A 26961-nucleotide genomic window follows, 5' to 3' on the forward strand; every position below is an offset into this window, starting at 1 on the left:
TTTACGCTCAGAATTCTGTGACGTATTTGATCACCTGGTGGACGGGGGGACGCCGCCTCACTACCGGCTCAAGCCCTGGATGGACGCCCTCTGGGACCTATTACTCACCGCAAGGAAACTTTATCCCTGACCCTCTCGAGCAACCACACTCTTCATTCTCTCACATCTACTCTTTCGCTTTTTCAGTGGTCCAAGGAGGCCAGCAGAGCCTTCTAGACCCTCAAGAAGAGATTCAGTTCAGCCCCGGTGCTAGTCCACCCTGACCCTAACAGTTCTTTTACATAGGAGGTGGATGCCTCCGATTCCGGTATCGGGGCTGTGCTTTCCCAGCACTCTGGGAAGGACAATTTGGTGCACCCTTGTGCTTTTTTTTTCAGACGTCTCTCCCCTGCTGAAAGGAATTATGACGCGGGGAACCATGAACTGTTGGCGGTACACGAGGCTCTGGTGGAGTGGAGGCACTGGCTGGAGGGGGCCAAACACCCATTTTTAGTCCTAACGGATCACCGCAACTTAATTCACATTCGCTCCGCTAAGAGGCTCAACAACCGTCAGGCACGATGGGCACAATTTTTTAGTCGTTTTGACTATACACTGTCTTTCAGACCAGGCTCCCGCAACACGAAGGTGGATGCCCTCTCTTGCCAATTCTCGGAAGAAACCTCAGCCCACCCACAGCGGATCTCATCATCCCTCCTGCTCGTATTATGGGCGTGGTAACTTGGGAGGTCGAAAGTCTGGTCAGGGAAGCTTTGCGCTCTGACCCGGGTCCGGACGGTGGACCATCCGACAGACTGTTTGTTCCCAAGGAACTACGCCCTAAGGTATTGGACTGGGATCATTCCATTGTCTTCGTTTGTCATCCTGGAGTGCACAGGTGCCTATCGTTTATCCGACGGCATTTTTGGTGGCCATCCACGGAGGCTGATACCCGGGAGTTTGTCGCTGCTTGCACCATCTGCTCCCGCAACAAGGCTACCCATAGCCCCCCGGCAGGCCTGTTGTGTCCGCTACCCATCCCCAGCCGACCCTGGTCCCACTTTGCTGTGGACTCCATTACGGGATTCCCCATCTCTCAAGGTAAGACACCATTTTGACAATAGTGGACAGATTCTCCAAAGGGGCACACTTCATTCCCCTTTCCAAGCTTCCATCCACCACTGAGACCGCAAAACTGCTCACACAACACATCATCAGACTGCATGGGATCCCCATGGATGTCGTGTCAGACCGTGGTCTCCAATTCATCTCCTGTGTCTGGCAGATTTTTTGCAAGGGAAATGGGGCCACGGTCAGTCTCACCTCCGGTTACCACCCCCAGAGTAATGGTCAAGTGGAGAGAGCCAATCAGTGTGTGGAAACCATGCTGCGCTGTATGGCTGCTCACATCTTGGAGCAAGTACCTTCCCTGGGTGGAGTACGCCTACAACTCCATGGCCAGCTCTGCAACGGGTATGTCACCTTTTGAGTATTCTTTGGGCTATCAACCTCCCCTGTTCTACCAGCAGGAGGTCGAAGCAGCAGTCCCTTACACCCAAGCTCACCTGAGATGCTGCCACAACATTTGGAGTACCGCCCGCGCTGCTTTGTTGAGGGCCACCGAAAGAATGCGTTGCAGCGCAAACCGACATCACATACCGGCTCCCGCTAAATATATCCTGTGGTGTACCTCAGGGATCAATACTAGGACTTAAATTATTCAATCTTTATATAAATGACATTTGTAAAGTTACAAAATATTTAAAGTTAGTATCATTTGCGGATGATACAACAGCGTTTTGTTCAGGAGAGAACACACAGAAGATAATACAAATAATAACAGAAGAAATTAACAAATTAAAAAGATGGTTTGACAAAAACAGACTATTGTTGAATCTCAGTAAAACTAAAATAATGCTATTTGGTAACAGAAGAAGAGAAGGTCAAACACAAATACAAATAGGCGGAATAGAATTTGAAAGAGTAAATGAAACCAAATTTCTAAGTATAATGATTGATGATAAATTGAACTGGAAATCTCACGTAAAAAATATACAACATAAAGTAGCAAGAAACACGTCAATAATGAATAAAGCAAAACATGTTCTAGACAAAAAATCACTTCATATTCTCTACTGCTCACTAGTGTTACCATATCTGAGTTATTGTGTAGAAATATGGGGAAATAATTACAAAAGTACACTTCATTCATTAACGGTGTTACAAAAAAGATCCGTTAGAATAATACATAATGTTGGATATAGAGAACATACAAATCCTTTATTTATTGAATCAAAGATACTGAAATTCCACGACATAGTGAATTTGCAAACAGCTAAAATTATACACGAAGCAAACTATAACCTGCTACCCAAGAATATACAACAATTCTTCTCAAAAAAAGAGGAGAAATATAATCTTAGAGAGAAATGTAATTTAAAACATTTGTACGCACGTACAACACTTAAGACCTTCAGTATATCAGTATGTGGAATTAAATTATAGAATGGATTAAGCAAAGCAATCAAACAATGTACTAATATGATCCACTTCAAGAAACTCTTCAAACTTAAAGTGTTTACAAAGTGCAAAGAAGAAGAACCATGATAAACATTCTGACTTTATTTAATTCATCCATTCTTTCACTCTCAAAATAATCTTACTTATCTCATCATATGAAATGTAACTTACTTCACCAATTATTATCTATGTATTTATTTTTATTGTGATTACTTATGGAGTATATTGTGGATAAATTGAGAACAGGAAGTGAACAAAAGTTTTAGCAACTGTTATGTAAAAGAAAATGGGTAGGATTAAATAAGCTCTGCTTCTTCCTACTCATTTTCGAACATGTTGAAAAGAGAAACTGGAAATTGTGATGTATCATGTTGTATGCTTGCATGTTCGAAATAAACTCAAACTCAACTCAACTAAACTCCCACTTGTCAGCCCGGGCAGCAAGTGATGCTGCTTAACAAGGACCTTCATCTTCCGGCATCAGCTCAAAAGTTGGCACCACGCTACGTGGGACCATGTCCCATAGAGGATCATCAACCCGGCCTCCGCTCTGTCATGACATGGACTTTCGCGCAGTTTCCTGCGGGAGTTGCTTTCCCGGAATGCAAACAAACTTGACTGGACATCGGATGAAGGTAGATACATCATTTATTTTAACACTAACAAAAGAACAAACAAAAGGCACGCTCAAGGCGGAGATCAAACTTAGCTATGAAAACAAAAACTAGCACAAAGGCAAAAACTATGGACATGAAATAAATAACACTTACTGTGACCAGAACGAACAACATGAACTATGATAAACATGAGGTAGCATGGGTAGTAGACGTAACAGAGGAATCAGAGTTAATGTTGCCAGACCGACCAACAGAAAAAGACAGGCTTAAATAACAGTGACATGATTAACACAGGTGCGTATGTCCAAATGAGCAACAGGTGAAACTAATGGGTAATCATGAAAACAAAACAAGGGAGTGAAAAAGCAGGAACTAAGTGTCCAAAAACCAAACAGGACATAACTAAAACAAAACATGATCAAAAGACATGACAGAGCCCCCCCCCCCCCCCCCCTTTAAAGACAGATCCCAGATGTTCAAAAAAATAAAACAAAGATCAAGAGTCATGGGAGGGCGGGAGGGGGACATGGCGGTGGGTCGCCAGACCAAGTGTCCCCGTATCCACCGGGGAAGAATCAGATGGCGTCGACGCGTAGACCGCTGCTGAACCTGAAGAGGTGGGCTACCCGTGAATGGCCACATCCGTGGCCGACGAGGAGGTTGGCGTACTTAGCGTGGCGGACGCCCAGGGAATGGCCACATCCGTGGCTGACAAAGAGGTGGACGCACTTGGCGTGGCGGACGCCCAGGGAATGGCCACATCCGTGGCCGACAAGGAGGTGGGCGCGTCGTCGTTGTCGTGGCAGGCGTGGAAGCCGGGCGCGTCGTTGTGGCAGGCATGGAAGCAGCAGATGAACCAGGCATGGGTGCAGCAGCAGACAAAGCTTGGCTTGGGTCTTGACGTGGTGGGTCTTGGCGTGGTGGGTCTTGGCGTAGGTCCTGGCTTGAGTCCTGGCGGCGTGGAGCTGTGACTGGGGGCACTTGTCGTGGAGTTGGGACTGGCGGCACTTGTTGTGGAGCTGCGACTGGCGGCAATTGTCGTGGTGCAGGGACTGGTGCTAGCCGTGGTGCAGCGACAGCTGCTAGCCGTGGTGCAGCGACAGGTGCTAGCCGTGGTGCAGCGACAGGTGCTAGCCGTGGTGCAGCTACTGGTGCTAGCCATGGTGGTGCTACTGGTGCTAGCCGTGGTGCAGCGACAGGTGCTAGCCGTGGTACTGCGACAGGTGCTAGCCGTGGTGCTGCGACAGGTGCTAGCCGTGGTGCAGCTACTGGTGCTAGCCTTGGAGCTGGTAGCCGTGGTGCTAGCCATGGCTTTGGCCTCGGCGGAGGTGGCCTAGCTGGGGGTTACGGCTTAGCAGGCAGAAAGACCGGTGGTGGCGGCCGGGCTGAAGGCTGTGGCTTAGCAGGCTGAAAGACTGGTGGTGGCGGCCGGGCTGGAGGCTGCTGCCTGGCTGGGCGCAGCTGAGCCACCCCACCAGCACAGCTCCCGGCCCTAGCCCAACCCCCCCCCCCCCCCCCCCTCAAGGAGAGGATACCAGATACCAGACGCGCTCCCCGCGGTCTGGAACCGTTTGGAACCCTCCCTCCTCCAAGTCCCTGGGCGACTGGTGCAATGGACGTCGAGTGGATCTAACATAATATTGTGAGAGTATAGTCCATAGTGGATCTAACATACTGTAATAGTGAGAGTCCAGTCCATAGTGGGGCCAGCAGGAGCTCATCTTGAGTGGAGACAGGTCAGCAGCGCAGAGACGTCCCCAACCGATGCACAGACGAGCGGTCCCCCCGGGTCCCGACTTTGGACAGCCAGCGCTTCATCCGTGGCCACCGAACCTGTGCCCCCCCCCCCCCCCTCCACGAAGGCGAGGGGGGCAGAGCAGAAAAGAAACGGCAGATCAACTGGTCTAACAGGGGGGTCTATTTAAAGGTTAGAGTATACAAATGCGTTTTAAGATGGGACTTAAATGCTTCTACTGAGGTAGCATCTCAAACTGTTACCGGGAGGGCACTCCAGAATACCGGAGCCTAAATAGAAAACGCTCTATAGCCCGCAGACTTTTTTTTTTTTTTCTAAAACGAGAGAGTTGGGTCGAAGATAATACCCAGATTCTTTACCTAGTCGCCTTGTGTAATTGTTTGGTTGTCAAATGTTAAGGTGGTATTATTAAATAGGTGTCGGTCTTTAGCAGGACCGATAATCAGCATTTCCGTTTTCTTAGCGTTGAGTTGCATAAAGTTAGCGGACATCCATTGTTTAATTTCATTAAGACACGCCTCCAGCTGACTACAATCCGGCGTGTTGGTCAGCTTTAGGGGCATGTAGAGTTGGGTGTCATCAGCATAACAGTGAAAGCTAACACCATATTTGTGTATTATGTCACCTAGCGGCAGCATGTAGATGGCATGTAGATCTAGCATAATATTGTAAAAGTCTAGTCCATAGTGGATCTACATGCTGCCGTGAGCTGTGCGCCTCACTTCCCTGGACCCATCTGGATTCGGACTGCCACCCTCGATACTCGACCCCGCTTTAGACACAGACCTCTCGACCTCTCTCTCTCCAGCCCCATGGACCTCCCGCTTGTTTATACAGACCTTCATCTGCCTAGCCCTTTTTGGACTTGTCTGCTTCTTCACTTAACACGCACCTTCAACAACCCCCTGGTAATATTTCATTGCTAACGCTTCACATAGTCCTGCTTGACACACACCTAGTTGCATACACACTCCACCGCATAATCAATCCTCAATCAAAGATTATTGAGCTAACCCTTCTGCCTAAACGCCGTCTCCTTCTCCATAGTACTGTCACAATATGTTTCTTAAATAAACTGTCAATGAAATGTAAGTGCAAATGAAAATACAGCTTCACCACTTTAGTCTTAATTTTTGTGCTTTAAAAAACTACTCAATGAATTTAGCTCCCGACTTCTTCTGTTTGTTTGAAACTGTCATTACAGTAACAAGTGGTGAAAAAGTGTATTACAACTGAGTGTATTACCCATGGCCCTTATGGACCACAGCTGAAAAGCAGATGTTGTTTGGGGGTCCCTCTAGGCGTTAAGAAACACTGCTGTATGCAATGCAGACCAAATCATATTATAGTTCAATGTATATTATTTTAATCAAGCTTAATTACTTAATACCTTGTGGAACATATAAACATATATTTAATAATTTTGAATTACAAAATTATACACCAAGCAGATACCCGGTACTCTGTGTAAATCAATAAATGACCACCACTACATAAAGGACAATACGTTCATTGGCATGACTTCAATCTGTAGTAAAACATCACACCAGTCAGCTTGTGGCTGAAAATGGAAAATTACAGCAGAAGTAGAGCAGCAACAAACATGGTTTCTATGCAGATATGATATCTCCTGCAGGGTGTGCCTACTTACCCTCCAGACAACATTCCTCCATTATCCCGCCCATGAAATTAGCAGAGCTCATTTAGAAGGAAACACCCAGAAAATGGCTTTTACATATGATAACTTTACCTTTTAACTTGCCGCCACATTAGATATTAAGCTGAGTGCGGCCCCCTTAGCATCATTCTAGCCCCAAAAGGAAGTGCCTGGGGCTTCACCTGGGAGTAGCTCGAAAAGAAATAATGCTGTGAAAGGCTTACTCCGGTGCTCACAATCACACTTGAGGCCATTCAGTCATTTCAGAGACCAGCACTGAAGGAAAATTAGTCTGTGGCAGCAGACACCTTTTCTAAAGATTTGTTTCCCCTCATGCATAATAATATAATCATACCTCTCATCTGCAATCAGCTCGAAAGGCTGAAATGTTCATAAAAACTATATTCTCACCTACAGAATAGCTTTTTTCTCACATATATGTAAAACTGACTAATTATATGATAAAGATTACATCTTTGAATTTTATATATTTAAGTTGTTGTTTGAACACAAAGTAATAGGAGAACAAGGCATAGTGCTTAATATCCCAGGTTGGCGTTCAATATGTCAGCCACGTGTCTCTTAAAGGAGCTTAGTGTGTGTCAACAGATTTGGCATCTTTGCTTCCTGGGTACAGCTTGTCATTGTAGCGTGAGAGAAATGTATTTTACACTCGAATGGCTAACATATACAATACATACTGCTGTACTATTGTAGTATTTCTAATTAGGTTTGATGTTTTGAATGTTACATTTATGTGAATGTACCATACAAAACTAATTGTGTACTACATATGTGCTTTAAGGGCAACCTCTGGCTAATTTGTGGCCCTAACAATAATTTAATTTTGAGCCCCTTATTTTGAGCTTTGAGCCATTATTTTGTAATGAAAGTAATTCAATGTATTTATTTATTTTTTTAATCAAACCCACATGTAATGTGATGCATGTTTTGTACTAAAAGGACTTTGTTTAAAATACATTGTTCAATATTTTTTTTTGTGCAAAATGAATAAAAATACATATTTAAACATCTGCCTGGCACTTTTGCGTCCAGGATTCGATCCCTGATTGACGGTTCATCAGCCCTAGCACTAACACTGCACACCATGGGGGAGAGTAAGAATGTCTTGGGAAATTTTACCATTATACAGTTCATCCGGAATATATTCACAGTGCTTCACTTTTTCTCAACTCGGTTATGGTACAGCCTTATTCCAAAATAGAATAGGTTAATTTTCATCTTAACAACTCTATACATTATACCCCGTAATGACAATCCGTCAATCCATCCATTTTCTACTGCTTGTCCTTCTCTGGGTTGCTGGGGTGGCTGGAGCCTGTGAAAAGTTTTTTTTTTTGCAAATGTATTAACAATAAAAAACTAAAAAATCCCATGTAAATAAGTGTTAGAGCCATTTCGGACATAATGACACATATGTCTTAAGTTTACTTATCATGCTTTGTTTAAAGTAAATTTGATTATACAGTAATAGCTCACATGACTGTATATTTTTTATTTTGCTATATTATTGGTGTATAGTTTAAAATAGTATCTTTCAATTCCTATTAATGCAGTTGTGCTCAATTTGTTTGCTCTGTTTAGAGTGGCTGTCATAAAGTGCCAGTTGCTGTAAATTGTCAGTAACTGCTGTGAAAGGAGTGATGTTTGGTTTTTGGAAGGTCAAACACAAGAGCAACAGCTTTTTTTGACCGTGTTTAAACGTATGTAAATTTGACTAAAGAAGTCTGAAGATGTACTACCGCCTCAATGATGTGTTTTCGCTCACATCATCTGTATATATATAAAAGTGAAAATAAACCCTGTCATTTTTTTTATATACTTTGGATCGTTTGCCTGTTGTTATTGTGGGATGCAGGAACAGCAAATTTAAGAAAACCACGCGTCTGAAATGCCATGCCCTGCCGAGGAAACGACAAAGGAAGGTTAGTTGCCGTTAAGGATGAACCATCAAAGGAACTGCGACGCACAAACTTAATTGGTGCACAGCTGGAGGAGCGACATCTAGAAAGGACACTTGCTTATTGCTGCACTAAGTGGAATATTGGTCAATGACTTTCCCTGGACTTTTGACAATATATCTCAATTGCAACAACTCTGGAGGATGAGAAGGCTATCAAGTAGGTTGATTGTGATGAAAAGTTTAAGACAACCTATTTAATATGGAGCAAAAGGACATAGCCACCCTCACTAAGAGAGTACCTAAGTTAACTGTTCCAGCACAAGACGAGATGCTGCAGCAGCTTAAAGGAACAAGGAAAGCTTATCTGATGACTTTTCAAGCATGTACATGGCGTTTTGTGCAGCCGATGACGCAATACAAATTATTATGAGTGCTACAGAAGTTCTGCAAGACCAAACACAGTGGTATGAGACAAAAGGCAAGCGTTTAAAAGCCTTTGTGAAAAAAGTTGAAAGTTGGATACAGGTGTGAATGAACATGTGGATGAGGCAATAATAATTGATGAAGAGGTAGAGCCTGCAGATAATGATATCGTTCAAGCATAGTGAAGGCAGGAAATCCAGCCGATCTTCTTCTGATGTGTCGTCTACTGTGTCTGCTACAAGGTTGAGGATAGAAGTGGAAAAAGCTGCTTTAATAGCACGTACAGGAACATTGCAACATAGATTGGAAATTGAAAGAGAATAGGCTATGCTTAAGGCATCCATCCATCCATTTTCTACCGCTTATCCAATTTGGGGTCACGGGGGGTGCTGGAGCCTATCTCAGCTGCATTCGAGCGGTAGGCGGGGTACACCTTGGACAACTCGTCACCTCGTCGCAGGTCGGGAGTTGGAGTTGCAAACAGCTATAGCTGCTGCTATCGCAAAGCTTGCGGCGCTAAATGAGAATGATTCAGTTTGTGCAGCTGCCGTTGAAGTGAAAACAGGCACAAATATTTACCAAAAGATTCCACAACAAAGTAGTGAGGGCAGCTTTCGACATGGGCAGTCAGACAATTGAGATTTTTGGCAAAAAAGTTGTTTGGATAAAACACAGGGTAGCGTGCTTTACAATAGCTCAGAAATGAGTTGCATTCTAGTTAAACAGAAGCCTCACAAGGAAAAACGTGATTTCCTCAAGTCTAAGAGCTAGTGCTTTGGATGTCTGTTACAGGGACATCTAATTAAAGGATGTCAACAAAGACATATTTGTTAAATATGTTCTCAGAAACATCCCACCATTTTGCATTTATATAGACAAAATGAAAACAGTAAGAAACCTGACCAGGGTTCAGCTCCCATTAGTAATGAAACTTGTGGTAGGACTGGGGCCAGAGAAGTGGCTTGGACATTGTCAATCATTCCAGTAAAGGTCAAGTGTGGGAGGAACAACAAAGTAGTAGAATCATATGCGTTCCTAGAGCCAGGAAGCACTGGAACCTTCTGTACAGAGGAACTGATGAGAAGTCTTAAGATAAAAGGAAAAATGACAAAAATTATGCTATGCACTGTGGGAAAGGAAGGGATAGTCAGTGTACATGTTGTCAACGGACTAGAGGTCAGTGCTTTAGATGAAGACACATTCTTAAAGCTCCCACAAGTCTTCACACAAACTGATATTCCAGTTAAAAGAAAAAAAAATTCTCAACAAAATGATGTGGCCATATTTGAAGGAGGTTCAGCTGACGCAGATTGATGGAAGAATAGGCTTGTTAAACGGAACAAACGTACCAAATGCACTTAAACCTTGGAAGGTTCTGAACAATGAAGGAAATGGCCCATATGCAGTAAAGACTCTGGACAATCAATAGTCCTCTGAAAGAAGAAAACAAAAGCAAGGGAGATGGTGAGTGGCCACAGGTAACTGTAAACAGGATATCAGTGGTAACGCTGGAGAAAATCATGGAGCAGCAGATGAAGTTTGACTTCCCTGAGCATTATATGACTGAAAAAGTGGAGATGTCATCTGAAGACAAACACTTCATGGAAACGGTATCACAGTCAGTGAAGCTAATTGACGGACATTACAGCATAGGTCTTTCTTTGAGAAACAAGGATGTCATTTTTCCAAACAATCAAGCCTTTGCAATACAAAGAGCAGAAAGTCTGAAACGGGAACTGGTGAGAAACTACGAGTTTCATCAGGATTACATAAAGTTCATGACAGAAACAATAGGGAGATCTTATGCTGAGGAGATCCCTGCAACAGAGACCTGTGAAGGTGCCAAGAAGACGTGGTACATCCCGCATCATGGGGTTTACCAACAAAGCACAAGTTGCGAGTGGTTTTCGACTTTGCAGCGACCTATCAAAAACACTTCACTAAACTCACAATTTTGCAAGGACTTGACCTGACTTTTCTTTCATTTGCGTGCTAACGAGATTCAGATCCGAACCAATTGCCTTCATGTCTGACATTGACGGCATGTTTCATCAAGTCAGGGTTCACCCGGAAAACACAAACATGATGATATTTTTGTGGTGGCCAGACGGAGTCCTTAGTCAGGAACTGAAGGAATACAAGATGGTGGTCCACATATTTGGAGCAACTTCAGCACCAAATTGTGAAATGAATGCACTAAGAAGGTGTGCAGAAGACAACCAGGCACAGTTCAGCTCACAAACCACAAGCACTATCTTAAGGAATTTCTACGTGGATGATTGTCTAAAATATGTTGGCACAGAGATAGAGGCTATTTCTCTAATCCAAGACCTTCAGACTTTGTGCAGTTGGCGGTTTCAAGCTCACTTAGTGGGTTTCCAATAGCAGAGTTGTGCTCACATCCATGCACCAGGACAAGAGGGCAAACAAGGTCAAGAAGCTAGACTTAGAAAATGGTCACCTATTGAAAGATCTGGTTTGTGGAATCTAACACTGCAATTTGGGATCTGCATTCAAAGCAAGTCACTGGCGAGAAGAGGAGTGCTGTCAATGGGCAGCACTATTGACTACTGACCTCGACTAGGGAAGTTGTGGGTGTGACCTCCTCAGTCTCACCTACTCGTCTTCTTATGATGAAGCAGTGCCTGGAGATTCTGTGGTGGACTCTCCCATCTCAGTTCTTTAAGCCTCTGGATGCTGTGGTGCTGTCTTGGTTGACAAAGCTCTGCAGCATTGTGTGGACATCGAGGGCGGTACCTCTGGATTTGCAGACCAGGGTGGTGGTTCCTCTTGTGGGATCAAATTCCTTAGCCTGCCGATAAGTTCAATGCATGTGTGCTGGATAGTCAAACCCCAGATTCGGGAGGAGCGCTGTGGTTTTTGTCCTGGTGGTGGAACTGTGGACCAGCTTTATACTCTCTGCAGGGTCCTTGAGGGTGCATGGGAATTTGTCCAACCAGTCTACATGGGCTTTGTGGACTTGGAGGAGGCATTTGACTATGTCCCTTGGAAATTCCTGTGAGGAGTGCTTAGAGAGCTGGGGTACCTGACCACCTGATTATGGCAGTCCACTCCTAATCTTTCTCTCCAACGTCCGCTCACTTCCCAACAAGATGGACGAGCTAGTGTTGCTGATGAGAAAAAACAAGGACTTTTCCTCATCTTGTGTTTTGTGCTTCACGGAAACGTGGGTGAGCGCGAGTGTCCCTGACAGCGCGGTTCAACTGGAGGGCTTTCATCTTCTCCGCGCGGACCGAGACCCGGGGCTCTCCGGCAAAGCAAGAGGCGGTGGAGTCTGCTTCTTCATCAACAACAACTGGTGTACAGACGTGACGGTTATAACCCAACACTGCTCTCCTGCTCTGGAATATATTTTCATTCACAGTAAGCCCTTTTACTCACCACGTGAGATCATTTCATTCATACTGGTGGCTGCCTACATACCGCACAGCGCGGACGAGCATGACGCTCAGCGCACGCTTGCAGACCAGATCTTACATGTGGAGCGGTCTTTCCCGGACTCTCTTGTTATCGTGCTTGGTGACTTTAACAAGGGAAATTTGAGCCAGGAATTACCCAAGTAGGGGCAGTTTATTAAATGCCCGACCAGAGAGGACAACACTTTGGATCACTGTTACACTACAATAAGCAAGGCATACATACATTGCGCGCTGCTCTCGGACTATCAGATCACGTGATGGTGCACTTAATCCCTTCATACAGACAGAGACAGAAACTGGTAAAACCTGTTATGAAGACCATTAAGAAGTACACCGCTGAGGCTGTGGGGGAGCTGCGCGCATGTTTTGAGACGACAGACTGGGAGGCAATTGGAGCGGCCACGGAAAATTCGGACGAGTATACTGACACTGTGAACTCATACATACAGTTCAATGAGGCGCGTATCATTCCAACGTGCACTAGGGCTTGTTATAACAACGACAAGCCCTGGTTCACACCCAAGCTACGACAGCTGCACAAGAATAGGGAAGCTGCGTGGAGGAGTGGGGACCGGAGTACCTACAGAGAAGTGAAGTACCACTTCAACAGGGAAGTGGAGAAAGCTAAATATGTGTACTCTAACCGTCTACAGGAACAGTTCAGCTCCAATGACTCTGCAGCCGTGTGGAGAGGGCTTAGGGCCCTTACGAACTATAAGTCTAAAACCCCCCAGGCCCTGATAGACCGGACTCTCGCTCAGGGCCTCAACACACATTACTGTCGTCACGAACAGCCTTCAGCTCATCAAAGCTCTGCTCCCCCACCATCACCCCCCCCCCATGCCCCTCCACCAACACCAGCACTTCATTAAATGACTCCAAAGACATCAAAGGACTCCAAGAACATCACAGGACTTCATCAAAGGCCCTCTCCATCTTAGAGGAGGATGTATGCCGGCAGTTCATGAAGCTGAACACGCGAAAGGCCCCCTGGCCAGATGGTGTCTCCCCCTCCACCCTGAGACACTCGCGGACCAGCTGGCTCCTGTCGTCACTGACATTTTTAACACCTCTCTGGAGCTATGCCGCGTGCCGTCCTGCTTCAAGACCTCCACCATCGTCCCTGTCCCCAAGAAACCACGAATCAAAGGACTTAATGACTACAGGGCGGTGGCGCTGACGTCTATGGTCATGAAGTCCTTTGAGCGCTTGGTCCTTCCCCACCTCAAGGACATCACCGCCCCTTTCCTGGACCCACTCCAGTTTGCCTACAGAGCCAACAGGTCTGTGGATGATGCAGTGAACCTGGCCCTCCCCTTCATCCTGGAGCATCTGGACTCCCCAGGAACCTACACCAGGAAGCTGTTTGTGGACTTCAGCTCTGCCTTCAACACCATCCTCTCTGGACTGCTACTAGACAAGCTCTACCAGCTCAGCATGCCCGACTCCCTCTGCAGTTGGATCAATGACTTCCTGACGGACTGAAGACAGCACTTGCGGCTGGTGAAGATTGTCTCGGACAGTCGAACCACGAACACTGGTACTCCTCAGGGCTCTGTACTTTCCCCCTGGCTCTTCTCCCTGTATATAAACTGCTGCACCTCCAGTCACCAGTCTGTAAAGGTGCTCAAGTTTGCGGACGACACTACCTTCATCGGACTCATCTCGCATGGCGACGAGTCCGTCTACAGGAGAGAGGTGGACCGACTGGTGTCCTGGTGCAGCCTCAACAACCTGGAGCTGAGAACGCCCAGAAAACAGTGGAGATGATCATGGACTTCAGGAAAGTCACAGCCCCACCACCCCCCCTCACCCTGATTGACTCTCCCACCCCCGTCTCCATTGTGGACTCCTTCCATTGCTTGGGCACCACCATCGCCCAGGACCTCAGGTGGGAGCCGACCATCAGCTCCCTCATCAAAAAGGTCCAGCAAAGGATGTACTTCCTGCGGCAGCTGAGGAAACTTAAGGTGCTGACCGAGATGCTGGTGCAGTTCTACTCAGCCATCATCGAATCCATCCTCACCTCCTCCATCACCGTGTGGTTCCCCAGCGCCACAAGCATCGACTGCAGTGCATCGTACGTGCTGCTGAGAAGATTATTGGCTGCAAGCTCCCATCCCTCCAGGACCTGTTCTCCTCCAAGACTAGGAGGCGTGTGGGTCGGATCACAGTTGACTCTTCTCATCCTGGACACAAACTATTCTCCTCTCTCCCCTCTCCCCTCAGGCAGGAGACTACGGTCCATCCAGACCCACACATCCCGCCACCTGAACAGTTTTTCCCCCTCGGCCATTAGGCACATGAACAATAACAAGATCTGATAGCTCAGTTACAGCTCAATTTATTACCTATTCTGTTTTATGTGTGTTTTATGTTGCACAATTGCACCAAGAAAAATTCCTAGTTTGTGAACCCGTTCTCAAACAATGGCAATACAAACTATTCTGATTCTGATTCTAATTCTAATATATACAAGACCATGGGTACAAGCAGCCAGAATGAGTTTATTCTGTTGGGTGGCGGGGCTCTCCCTTAGAGATAGGGTGAGAAGCTCTGTCATTCGGGAGAAGCTCAGAGTAAAGCCGCTGCTCCTTCACATCGAGAGGAGCCAGATGAGGTCGTTCGGGCATCTGGTCAGGAGGCCCCCCGGATGCCTCCCTGGTGAGGTGTTTAGGGCACAGCCGGCCGGTAGGAAGCCACCGGGAAGACCCAGGACACAATGGCGAGCATGCTGTATGTCTCCCAGATGGCCTGGGAATGCCTCGGGCTCACCCGGGAGGAGCTAGAAGAAGGTGTTGGGTAGAGGGAAGCCTGGGCTTCTGTGCTGCCCCGGCCACTTGACCTTGAATAAGCGGAAGAATATGGACGGATAGATGGATGAATTGGTTCTTAAACAAGATTCCTGCCTCAACAAATGTCCATATTTTAGTCAAAGTTTGTACTGTTTGAAAACAGTATAAAGCGCTTTACAGTACTTTGTATCAAGCAACATAACAATGGGTGATGGATCAACTTTCTATTTAATAACTAATTCAAAAAATAACAACTAGCTGAACTGTCCTCATAGCAGTCGCCATGCTGACACGCACACACGCACTGTCACTAACCCTTTGTTGCACTCACTGTTTGAAGTCACAAAACTCTGTAACTTTAACAGACAGGTCACTCCTATAATTATGAATAAAAACACTAAATCCACTTTACCTCGTCAGTTGATCTTCTTGGCATGCGGCGTAAAGGAGAATCAGGGGGGGAGGAAGCAATGTCGACAACGCTGTAAATACTTTCTGAATTTTTCAAACCACACATTGCTTGTCAATTGCTTTTTTTTACTCATATTAAGCTATTAAAACTATAAAAATGCTGTACAACGGCTAAACAGCACCTGAAAAGCTCACAAAGTTGCACAGTAGCTAACGAAAGCACTGACTAAATGTGCAATGGAGATCAATCAGCACGCCTAAGCAAAATACATTTTCTGCCAGGCACAAAATGGCTGCAAGGCACACAATGGGTAAAAACATTCATACCCTGAGACAAAGTTTCGAAAAGTTCATACAATGAAGGGTGCATAAATGTAGGTTGCACTGTATATGTATTTGACATTGTTTTCACCATGTACAATTATAATTATTCTCTCTGAAATGTCTTTTGTGTTCATATTTTTGGGTGCCTGAAACAAATTAATTGAATTTTCGTTGTGTCATGGAATTGTCCAAAATGTTTTCTGTATCCTGGAGCATTCAAAGTTCCTTTCACTGGAAATAAGGGGCCAAGCCCAACTCCTGAAAGACAACCCCACACCACAATTTCTCCTCCACCAAATTTCACACTCGGCACAATGCAGTCCGAAATGTACCGTTATCCTGGCAACCTCCAAACCCAGACTGGTCCATCAGATTGCCAGATAGAAAAGCGTGATTCATCACTACAGAAAACGCATCTCCACTGCTCTAGAGTGCAGTGGGGACGTGCTTTATAATACTGCATCCAACGCTTTGCATTGGACTTGGTAATGTACGGCTTAGATGCAGCTGCTCGGCCATGGAAACCCATTCCATGAAGCTCTCTGCGTACTGTACGTGGGCTAATTGGAAGGTCACATGAAGTTTGGAGCTCTGTAGCAACTGACTGTGCAGAAAGTCGGCGACGTCTTTGCACTGTGCGCCTCAGCATCCGCTGACCCCTCTCTGTCATTTTACATGGCCTACCACTTTGTGGCTGAGTTGCTGTTGTTACCAAACTCTTCCATTTTCTTATAATAAAGTCGACAGTTGACTTTGGAGTATATAGGAGCGAGGAAATTTTACGACTGGATTTGTTGCACAGGTGGCATCCTATGACAGTTCCACGCTGGTAATCACTGAGCTCCTGCGAGCGGCCCATTCTCTCACAAATGTTTGTAGAAACAGTCTCCATGCCTAAGTGCTTGATTGTATAGACCTGTGGCCGGGCCAAGTGATCGGGACACCTGCTTCTGATCATTTGGATGGGTGGCCAAATACTTTTGGCAATATAGTGTATAACTATGATACAGCAGAAAGTAACCATATATTAACAGTAAATTAGCAAGTAGATTAAAAATGGTTTAGAGAAAATAATACAACTAAAATGAGGCAATACGCATGTGTCAGCAGAAAAATTAGGAGCCTTTGTAACCTGTTTTGAAATGTTTTTTTTTTACTTTTTTAACAGCAGCATGGGGCATGTGTAGTCATTTGAGGGCCCAAGGTAAACCGAGGACCTACACATGAAAAAAAATATTTATTTACCATGTTGTTAGAAACAAACAACTGAGGGCCTAAGATCCAAATACCACGCGCTAAAAAGCATGCGCAAACTATAAAATTGCGTGTAGTATTAGAGGGCATGTTGTCTGTGATCTACTAAGACTAATAACTGGGGAAAACCGCCTTATTTAAATTAGGTGTTTTCCTGTACTACTAGCTGTAGCCTATTGAAAAATATTTTACCTCCACTTTCATTTAAATATGTACGATAAAGCTATGTACGATAAAGCACACATCTATAATCTGTTACACCTTTTCTGCAATATAGAACCGCTGTCACGGCGCGGAGTCGAACCCATGTTTCCTCTGCAGCTGGAGCTGCCGACACCTCCGCTGGCAGCGCACTCAGACACACCCCTGCTCGTGCTGAGCGCAGCACGCCCACACATCAACAAGCCTGCAGACAATCTGTAATCTGCACACCTGGACTTGATGAGAGGGAGCAGCAAAAATACCAGCGGACCCGAGAAACCTTTGCCAGAACATCGCTAACCTTCCAAAAAGCATCACGTCTGGCATCCCTCCCCTGTGCTTTGCTCGCCCTTTCTTTGCTCTCTCGCTCCATGTCTCCCTGGTTCATGTCCCTTGTGTCTTCCACAGTGACTCCCCTATCTTCCGTGATCATGACTTGCCTCTCGACATCCATCCGGATTCCTGACAGCCTTCCTCGATCCACGACCTCCCTGCTCGGACCCAGACCACGCTGCCTCGCTTCTGCCCTCGACCTCTTGCCTGTTCATGGACTGCCTATTCGCCTTGCCCCTCTCGATTCGACGAAGGATACAACCAACACTCACAGACAACAACCCCTGGTAACATTTACACTATTGATATTACACATAGTCTACACTCATTCACTTAGAGTAGCATACACACGACACGTAATCATCAAAGGTTTAAATAAACCTTGTGAAACCGCAGTTCTGCCCTGGTTGTCGCCTCCTTCCCTTCTCTGTACATAACAATACGTTCTGGCCACAACATGTCGGAATCAGGCGACAATGCCAAGTCCCAGTCCCGGACATCCAGAATTTCTGACCTGGCTATCCTTTGCTCCGTCATGAGCGAACAACATGTTTGTTTTTCTGCCCTTGAGGACAACCTGGAGCGAGCCTTTATTTGACTATATTCCAAGCTGGACAGCGTATGCCCTGGGGCCAGTCCCGGACCCATGGTACCTCCACATGTTTCTCAAGTCCGGGGACTTGAACACAGCATTCTGGAACGGGAGCCCGGGATTGCCAGCCCTAGACCCTTTGATGGGGACTTTGAACTATGTAGGGGTTTTCTGGTACAGTGTGACCTCATTTTTTCGTCATCAGCCCTCCCGCTATTCCACAGATGGAGCCAAGATTGGATTTATTTTCTCCTTGCTTTCCGGTCCGGCTTTCAAGTGGGCTACTGCCGCAGTCGACAGGACCGTGGGTCTCAACTCCGACTACTCTGCATTTCGTACTGAATTTCGGTCCGTCTTTGATCACCTCAAGGATGGGGGGGACGCGGCCGGACGTCTGCACTCCATCTCGCAGGGCTCACGTTCTGTGGCAGCCTATACCCTGGAATTCCGGACCCTGGCGGCAGACAGCGGTTGGGGTGACCGGGCGCTCGAAAGCGCATTCCGCCGCGGCCTCTCTGAGGATATTAAGGATGGTCTGCTGAGAGACAGACCTACTTCCTGCAAAGACCTCATCGAACTGACCCTCCAATTCGACCTAAGACTTTGTGAGCACGCAGCAGAGCAAGACCAAACTCTGCCTACCTTCAAGGCAGAAGTGGAACCATACCATGCCCCTACTACCACGATGGCAACCCCTGAGCCCATGCAGTTGGGAAGGACACAGTTGCCCATAGAGGAAAGGGAGAGGAGGTACAGGCAGCGCCTCTGCCTCTACTGTGGTCTTGCCGGACATAATTGTCCTGCGAGACCAAAAGATCAGGCTCACCAGCAGAGGGGATCCTGGTGAGACATACCTTATTTCCCCGTAAGGAAGAAAACCCCGACATACTGCTACCGCTACTCTGGCCTGGGACAAGAGGAGCATTCAAGTGGAGGAATTTGTGGACTCTGGAGCTGAAGAAAGTCTTTTGGACTATGGGTTCGCCCGGCAGATGGGCATTCCCCTGATCTCCCTGGACAAGACACTGCCTACACAGGCCCTGGATGGATGGCCGTTGGGCCCCATCAAGTACCGCACGGAACCCCTTTCCATGACCATTTCTGGTAACCACAGGGAAACCATCAGTCTATGGGTGATGGAAGTTCCAGTAGCCCCACTTGTTCTTGGAAGGTCTTGGCTTCGTCACCACAACCCCCATATCTCTTGGACTTCCGGCAGAATCCTGGCTTGGAGCACACCCTGCATGGCCAACTGTCTTGGGTCAGCGTCTCCTCCGGTCCACCACTCCAGTACCACGACTCCTCAGGCCGATCTATCCCTGGTTCCTGCTTGCTACCATGACTTAGCCGAGGTCTTCAGTAAGGTACGTGCTCTGGGACTACCCCCTCATAGACCCTTCGACTGTGCCAATGAGCTACTCCCTAACACTACCCTGCCGTCTAGCCGCATTTACAATTTGTCTCTTCCAGAGAAGGAGGCCATGAGGAACTACATCACGGAGGGCCTTGCCTCAGGCATCATTACCCCGTCCAGTATCCACTGGCGGTGGGATTCTTTTTCGTGGCCAAGAAGGACGGGTCCCTTCGGCCCTGCATTAATTACCGTCACCTTAACAACATTACCATTAAGAACAAGTACCCTCTTCCGCTACTCAACTTCTATTTTGAGTCCTTGGCACCTGCAACCATATTCACTAAACTGGATCTCTGTAACGGCTATCACCTGGTACGAATCAGAGAGGGAGACGAGTGGAAGACGACCTTCAACACCCATATGGGGCATTACAAGTACCGGGTAATGCCTTTTGGACTTACCAACGCACCTGCAGTTTTTCAAACTCTTGTCAACGACATCCTCCGGGACATGCTGGATCAATGTGTGGTAGTGTACCTTGACGATATTCTGATTTTCTCCCGTAACATCTCTGACCACCAGCAACATGTCCGTCGTGTCCTACAACGTCTCCTGGAAAATTGCCTATTTGTGAAGGCAGATACATTTTCCAAGATGGCGACGCTTCATGGCGGCAGCTTCTTGCGAGCGCTCCTGGAAGTGTAGACCGATTTGGCAAAAATACCCCTCAATTCAGTCAATTTCATGGCTGGCTCACAGCGTGTTCACTCCGTGATCACTTACGACCGACTTACGATTCTGGATGCGGAGAGATCGGGCCATTTTGGCCTGAAAGATGCGTGTACGGTGGACCTACTCGCTAGCTTGGGAATTCTTCGCGAGCTACATCCAGCAGTGGCCTTTGAAGCAGCGGTGTCCACTACCAGCGGAGACCGTCAACGAAAGAGACATAAGCGGTGCACTCGGAAGCAGAAGCGGGGGTGTCGGGCGGGGCTAACAACAAAGCTAAAGGCGTTGTTGTTAGCGGGGCTAACGAAAAAGTTAAATGCTAATCCACAAAGAAGCGCTAATAAGGAGTCTGTTAAGCTAGAACTAGCCAGCGCCAGGCTGGATAATCCCTCCACACATAGCAATTCTCTTAGAATAAAACACAACTCACATGTTTTTTCTGCGTCACAGGTGGACATGCATTTTACTGAGGTGGCAAACAATCTAAAAATTCCTGTCATATCAATTCCTAGATATGGTCGAAATTATTTAAAGTGCACTACGCATAATAAACGTAACATTATTAATATTGCTACTACGGATACTTTCAACAAAAACTCCTCAAAACAGCCCACCACCTATAATATGGGCTTTTTAAACATAAGATACTTATCTTCCAAAACGTTATTAGTTAATGAAGTCATTAGAGACAACAATCTTGATGTCGTTGGTCTAGCCGAGACCTGGCTCAAACCAGACGATTTTTTTGCGCTGGGTGAGGCATCTCCTCCTGGCTATACGGGAACGCATATTGCCCGTCCCATTAAAAGGGGTGGGGGTGTTGCATTAATATACAACAAAAACTTTAGCCTTACCTCGGACCTAAATAATAAATATAACTCGTTTGAGGTGCTTACTGTGAGGTTTGTCACACCGCTGCCTCTGCACCTGGCTGTCATCTACCGCCCCCCAGGGCCCTATTCGGACTTTATCAATGAATTTTCAGAGTTCGTTGCTGATCTAGTGACGCACGCCGACAATATAATCATAATGGGAGACTTTAACATCCATATGAATACCCCATCGGACCCTCCATGCGTGGCGCTCCAGACTATAATTGATAGCTGTGGTCTTACACAAATAATAAATGAACCCACGCATCGCAACGGTAATACGATAGATCTAGTGCTCGTCAGGGGTGTCACCACCTCCAAAGTTACGATACTCCCGTACACTAAAGTAATGTCCGACCATTACCTTATAAAATTCGAAGTTCTGACTCATTGTCAACAAACTAATAATAATAATAATAACTACTATAGCAGCCGCAACATTAATGCTGCCACAACGACGACTCTTACTGACCTACTGCCTTCGGTAATGGCACCATTCCCAAATTATGTGGGCTCTATTGATAACCTCACTAACAACTTTAACGACGCCCTGCGCGACACCATTGATAGTGTAGCACCGCTAAAGCTAAAAAGGGCCCCTAAAAGGCGTACCCCATGGTTTACAGAAGAAACTAAAGCCCAGAAATTATCATGTAGAAAGCTGGAACGCAAATGGCGTGCGACTAAACTTGAGGTTTTCCATCAAGCATGGAGTGATAGTTTAATAACTTATAAACGCATGCTTACCTCAGCTAAAGCTAAATATTACTCAAATCTCATCCACCTCAACAAAAATGATCCTAAATTGTTGTTTAGTACAGTAGCATCGCTAACCCAACAAGGGACTCCTCCCAGTAGCTCCACCCACTCAGCAGATGACTTTATGAATTTATTTAATTAGAAAATTGAAATAATTAGAAAAGAGATTAAAGACAATGCATCTCAGCTACAATTGGGTTCTATTAACACAGATACGACTGTGTATACGACGGACACTGCCCTCCAAAATAGTTTCTCCCTTTTTGATGAAATAACATTGGAGGAATTGTTAAAATGTGTAAATGGGACAAAACAAACAACATGTTTACTTGACCCAATTCCTGGGAAACTTATCAAGGAGCTTTTTGTATTATTAGGTTCATCAGTGTTAAATATGATAAACTTATCACTTTCCTCTGGCACTGTTCCCCTAGCATTCAAAAAAGCGGTTATTCATCCTCTACTCAAAAGACCTAACCTCGATCCTGACCTCATGGTGAACTACCGGCCGGTGTCCCACCTTTCGTTTATCTCGAAAATCCTTGAAAAAATTGTCGCACAGCAGCTAAATGAACACTTAGCATCTAACAATCTCTGTGAACCTTTTCAATCCGGTTTCAGGGCAAATCACTCTACGGAGACAGCCCTCGCAAAAATGACTAATGATCTATTGCTAACGATGGATTCTGATGCGTCATCTATGTTGCTGCTTCTTGATCTTAGCGCCGCTTTCGATACTGTTGATCATAATATTTTATTAGAGCTTATCAAAACGCGTATTGGGATGTCAGACTTAGCCTTGTCTTGGTTTAACTCTTATCTTACTGACAGGATGCAGTGTGTCTCCCATAACAATGTGACCTCGGACTATGTTAAGGTAACGTGCAGAGTTCCCCAGGGTTCGGTTCTTGGCCCTGCACTCTTTAGTATTTACATGCTGCCGCTAGGTGACATCATACGCAAATACGGTGTTAGCTTTCACTGTTATGCGGATGACACCCAACTCTACATGCCCCTAAAGCTGACCAACACGCCGGATTGTAGTCAGTTGGAGGCGTGTCTTAATGAAATTAAACAATGGATGTCCGCTAACTTTTTGCAACTCAACGCCAAGAAAACGGAAATGCTGATTATCGGTCCTGGTCAACACCGACATCTATTTAATAATACCACCTTAACATTTGACAACCAAACAATTAAACAAGGCGACTCGGTAAAGAATCTAGGTATTATCTTCGACCCAACTCTCTCGTTTGAGTCACACATTAAGAGTGTTACTAAAACGGCCTTCTTTCATCTCCGTAATATCGCTAAAATTCGTTTAATTTTGTCCACAAACGATGCTGAGATCATTATCCATGCGTTCGTTACATCTCGTCTCGATTACTGTAACGTTTTATTTTCGGGCCTCCCTATGTCTAGCATTAAAAGATTACAGATGGTACAAAATGCGGCTGCTAGACTTTTGACAAAAAATAGAAAGTTTGATCATATTACGCCTATACTGGCTCACTTGCACTGGCTTCCTGTGCACCTAAGATGCGACTTTAAGGTTTTACTACTTACGTATAAAATACTGCACGGTCAAGCTCCTGCCTATCTTGCCGATTGTATTGTACCATATGTCCCGGCAAGAAATCTGCGTTCAAAGAACTCCGGCTTATTAGTGATTCCCAGAGCCCAAAAAAAGTCTGCGGGCTATAGAGCGTTTTCTATTCGGGCTCCAATATTATGGAATGCCCTCCCGGTAAAAGTTAGAGATGCTACCTCAGTAGAAGCATTTAAGTCTCATCTTAAAACTCATTTATACTCTAGCCTTTAAATAGACTCCCTTTTTAGACCAGTTGATCTGCCGTTTCTTTTCTTTTCTTTTCTACTCTGCTCCGGGGTGGACCGCTAGCCTGTTCATCGGATGGGGACATCTCTACGCTGCTGACCCGTCTCCGCTCGGGATGGTTCCTGCTGGCCCCACCATGGACTGGACTTTCGCTGATGTGTTGGACTTTCACAATATTATGTCAGACCCACTCAACATCCATTGCTTTCGGTCTCCCCTAGAGGGGGGGGGGTTACCCACATATGCGGTCCTCTCCAAGGTTTCTCATAGTCATTCACATTGACGTCCCACTGGGGTGAGTTTTCCTTGCCCGTATGTGGGCTCTGTACCGAGGATGTCGTTGTGGCTTGTACAGCCCTTTGAGACACTTGTGATTTAGGGCTATATAAATAAACATTGATTGATTGATTGATTGATAAATGCTGCTTCCACTCCTCTTCGGTTGAGTACCTGGGATTTGTGGTCGAAAGGGGCCACATTAGACCCGACCCAAAGAACACGGAGGCCGTGGTAAAGTGGCCTCAACCTACTAATAGGACGGAACTTCGGAGCTTCCTCGGCTTCGCTGGCTTCTATCGGTGATTCATTCAGGACTTCAGTAGTGTTGCGGCACCACTCCATTGTCTCACGTCACCTAACGTGCCTTTTGTATGGACTCTTTTGGCTAGGAAGGCCTTCAAGGATATAAAGGAGCGTTTTGTTTCTGCCCCCATTCTTGTCCACCCCGACTTAGACACTGCATTCCTGGTGGAGGTAGATCCCTCAGACTCGGGGATTGGGGATATTCTCTCACAACGGTCAAAAAGTGACAATTTGATTCACCCTGTTGCCTTCTTCTCTAGGCGCCTGACCCAGGCCGAACAGAACTACGACGCTGGGAATAGGGAATTATTGGCGGTCCTTGAGGCCCTGGTGGAATGGAGACATTGGCTGGAAGGAGCTAGACACCAGTTTTAGATCCTGACCGACCACAGCAACCTTCTTTACATCCGAGCGGCCAAGAGAATCAACAACCGCCAGGCAAGGTGGCAGCAGTTTTTCTCCCGCTTCAACTACGTGCCCTCTTTCAGGCCAGGTTCTAAGAACACTAAGGCTGACACACTGTCCCGGTTATTCGTGAAAGAACCCACCGGTCCATCAGTGGCGGAACCCATCCTTCCTCCCACTCGCATCGTAGGGATGGTAACTTGGAAAGTGGAGGACCTGGTAAAATCTGCACTGCGCTCCAATCCAGGACTGGGAGGTGGACCTCCCAACAAGCTGTTTGTCCATCGGGAGCTACGACCCAGGGTCCTGGATTAGGGGCACTCCACCCTGTTCTCATGCCATCCAGGCTTTCAACGATCCCTATCGCTGCTGCAAAGACGTTTTTGGTGGCCATCCATGGCCAAGGACACTCTTGAGTTCATCGCTGCTTGTTCTACTTGTGCCCGTAGTAAGATGTCACACAGGCCTCCTGCTGGTCTCATTCGCCCTCTCTCCATTCCTGCCCGTCCTTGGTCACACATCGCCCTGGATTTCGTCACAGGATTTCCAGCTCCAGAGGTAACACCACTATCTTAACAATTGTTGACCGTTTCTCCAAGGCAGCCCACTTCATTCCGCTGTGCAAGTTACCTTCTGCTTCAGAGACTTCTGATCTCCTCACACTACACATCGTCAAGCAACATGGTATCCGGGTGGATATCGTCTCTGACCGAGGCCCTCAGTTTACCTCCCAAATATGGAGAGCCTTCTGCAAGGGAATCGGTCAGCCTCACATCAGGATACCATACCCAAAGCAACGGGCAGGCTGAGAGGGAAAATCAAAGCTTGGAGACCATGCTCCGCTGTGTCGCCAGTCATCAACGCATGTCCTGGAGCAATTTTCTGCCTTGGGTGGAGTTTTCTTATAACTCCTTGAAGAGCTCCGTTACCGGTATGTCCCCATCTGAGTGCTCATTGGGTTATCAACACCCTTGTTTCCCCAACAGTAACTAGAAATCACTGTGCCCTCGACTAGGGCTCATATTAGGCGGTGTCAGAGCGTGTGGAGAGCCGCTCATGCAGCCTTGGAGAAGGCATCCGAGAAGATGTGCCGCAACGCAAATCGTCATCACATCCCACATCCTATCAGCCAGGACAACAAGTGATGCTGCTCACTAAGGACCTCAGCCTCCAGGTACCATCTAAGAAATTGGCTCCACGTTACGTTGGTCCATTCTCCATCATGTCCATCATAAATCCTGTTTCTGTTAAGTTGGCTGCCCCACCCTCGGTCAAGCGGCATCCAGTGGTCCATGTTTCCCAGATTAAACCGGTAGCGGAGAGCGCTCTGTCCCTTCCTGTCCCTGCCCCCTACCCTCTAGGTTCTTGGCTAATGGAGATCAGATTTGGACGGTTAAGGAAATCCTCAGGGTCCGTCAACAAGGTAGGGGGCTCGTTTATTTGGTTGACTGGGTGGGATATGGACCAGAGGACAGATCCTGGGTGCCAGCCTCCTACCTTGCCGATCCCTCACTTCTAGAGGATTTCTACCGTGCCAATCCTGATGCTCCTCAGCGCTCGTCGGGGGCCTCGCATAAAGGGGGGGGGGGGGGGTACTGTCACGGCGCAGCTGGAGCTGCCGGCACCTCCGCTGGCAGCGCACTAAGACACACCCCTGCACGCCCACGCAGCAACGAGCCTGCAGACAATCTGTAATCAGCACACCTGGACTTGATGAGAGGGAGTGGCATAAAGACCAGCGGACCCGAGGAACCTTTGCCAGAACGTCGCTAACCTTCCAGTAAGCATCACGTCTGGCATTCCCTCCCCTGTGCTTTGCTCACCCTTTCTTTGCTCTCTCTCTCCGTGTCTCCCTGCTTAATGTCCCTTGTGTCTTCCACAGTGACTACCCTGTCTTCCGTGATCGTGACTTGCCTCTCGACATCCATCCAGATTCCTGACAGCCTTCCTCGATCCATGACCTTCCTGCTCGGACCCAGACCACGCTGCCTCGCTCCTTGCCCCTCTTGATTCGATGAAGAATACAACCAACACTCACAGACAACAACCCCTGGTAACATTTACACTATTAATATTACACATAGTCTACACTCATTCACTTAGAGTAGCATACACACGCCACGTAATCATCAAAGGTTTAAATAAACCTTGTGAAACCGCAGTTCTGCCCTGGCTGGTTGTCGCCTCCTTCCCTTCT

General features: G+C 46.6%; 1 long non-coding RNA gene across 1 annotated transcript; it reads left to right on the forward strand.

Annotated features, from left to right (window-relative positions):
• Positions 1-237: 237 nt before the first annotated feature.
• On the forward strand, positions 238-17601 carry LOC133630414 (uncharacterized). Its single transcript, XR_009821250.1, has 4 exons — positions 238-1080; positions 1265-1452; positions 2932-3134; positions 17378-17601. It is a non-coding gene; the product is annotated as an uncharacterized LOC133630414 (long non-coding RNA).
• Positions 17602-26961: the final 9360 nt, after the last annotated feature.

Source organism: Entelurus aequoreus, linkage group LG15 (assembly GCF_033978785.1).
Source record: "Entelurus aequoreus isolate RoL-2023_Sb linkage group LG15, RoL_Eaeq_v1.1, whole genome shotgun sequence".
NCBI classification, from domain to species: Eukaryota; Metazoa; Chordata; class Actinopteri; order Syngnathiformes; family Syngnathidae; genus Entelurus; species Entelurus aequoreus.